Raw genomic sequence first — 2314 nt, forward strand, 5'->3', positions numbered from 1 at the left:
AGAGAAATGGTAACTTCTTTCTTCTCATAGAAAAGAGTTCATAAGTCTTATAGATATGACAATGTTAATTAGATTAAGTAGGTTAAGAGTGATGTTGTAAAGTTCAAAGGATCCAATTCAAATTTGGTACAACTTGATGGAGGAATATTCTTCCATTATTGAATACTTTGGATTTGAAGGATATCAAGCTTATTCAATATTATCATATTTTTAGAATATCTATTAATATAACAAGTTTTCATATCATTTTGTCCTAATTAAGATAAGAATTACCCTTTACCCCAAAAAATAAAAATAAACTATAAAAAGCTCCCTCATCCTTTCCAGAAAGGCAAAATAAATAAATAAATAATTGCTCTTTTAATTTTTCTTTCATTTTTTTTTTACTTGTTTTAAATTAGAAAACTACCGGTTTCACTTTACTCTACTCTCCCCTCACACATTTTATCAATCATCTTGTTTGGAGTAAGTTTTGGAAGTTTTTAAAAACCCTAGATGACTTCAGGACGGGTTTGGATATGACTTTATCATGTTCTTTCCCTTCTTAATTATATATAATTTGAAATAAAAAATTATTTTAGTTGAATTGTTTTTTTCATTTCCAAAATTTTAAACATAAATAGAATATTACTGTTTATAAAAATAAATTATACATATTTATAATATTTTTTATTTATAATTAAAATTAAAAATTAAAAATATAAAAAAAATTCAAATGGAACGAATATGGGAATTCCTATCCTTGCCCCTAATTTTTTTTTTTTTTAAACAAGGATGAAAATGAATATAAATAATTAGGATGGGATTGGGATGGGGATACTCGGTCCCAAACCTATCTCATTGTCATCCATAATTAATCACCGTCCCATGACATTGACTTCTTTTTTTTCTCTTTTTTTCTTTTTACTTTAAATACCCTATTTATAATAGTACAACTCAAATTTACCCCTATTTAATATCTAAAAGACCTTTAACTTCAAAGTACTATTATAATAGCTTTTACCAAAACATTTCATCTTAAACTTGAGCCACAAGTGCTTTAAATTACAAATTTCTTGACCCCAAGAGAAGGATTCTAGCTCAAAATCTATTTATATCTATGGTTTTTTTTTTATTAAAAATTCTTTTAAAGAGACTTATTTAATATTAGAAAATAAATTAAAAAATTTATCAAATACTTAATTTTATTTAAAAAAATAAATATTAAAAAATAATTTTAAATTTAAGTTTGAGGTTTTGGTTTTAACATCAATTATTCATACATCTTTATAATAAATATTAAATAAATAAAAATTTTCATATTTGATAATAGTTAATGACATGGAATGTGAAAATTAATATTTAAAAAAATTCTATAATATAATTAAAATTAAAATAATTAAGTAAAAAGTTATCATCACTTTATAATATATATAACATTCTAGAATAATTATATTATTATTATTAATATTGTCACAATTGAAAATGTCAAAATTTTCAAATGTAAATATCTTCATGCGACAACCTTGAGCCAAATTGCAAACAAATTCTTTCAAACATTCAATTAATTAATTTTGATATTTTCATATATTTGGAAATAAGAATAAGCATAATTATTAAATTTTTTATTAGAATAATAGTATTAAATCTTTAGCTATTAAACTTTTTATTATTATAATAATAAATTGTAGTACACCAAGGTCTGACATATTTGCATGTAAGACAAAATCTAATATGACTATTTTTTGATGTCCTGAGGTTCTACCGACATAAGAGAGATGTGTGATTTATGTCCAATTCCTTCACTTAAAAGGCTGGTTTGATGACATTAAGGAGAGGCACCTTTATTTTTTTATTTTAGGATTTACCTCAAATTCCTCCACTATCCCTAGTTTTCTCCCCCTTTCAATTTTTGGCTCTTGGAAACTAGGTTCCTCCCTACTATATTGCCCCCTTAGACTTGGTTTGGGAAGGGAATTTAAATTTGGTAATTATTTTTTAACTTTGAAAGCATATTTGACATATTTTTAGTACAAAATAATTTGTTTAGAATTTATTTTGAGAAGGTAAGAATATATTTGATCATGTGATTTTAAAACAATTTTCTATTTTTAAAGACAAAAAACTATTTAAATTTTTTTTTAATATTGTTTATCTGTTGTTTTTTGGAAACAATTATTAGAGATCAAATAGGAGTTATTTTCATTAATTTTTTAAAATAAAAGAAAAATATGGATTTACTTGATCATGTTTTCTAAAATTTGTTTTTAAAAACCGTTTTTTATTTTTTAACTTAAAAATAAATTTTAAAAATTATGATCGGGACAAATTTCAT

Source organism: Vitis vinifera, chromosome 4 (genome assembly GCF_030704535.1).
Source record: "Vitis vinifera cultivar Pinot Noir 40024 chromosome 4, ASM3070453v1".
Taxonomy (NCBI): domain Eukaryota; kingdom Viridiplantae; phylum Streptophyta; class Magnoliopsida; order Vitales; family Vitaceae; genus Vitis; species Vitis vinifera.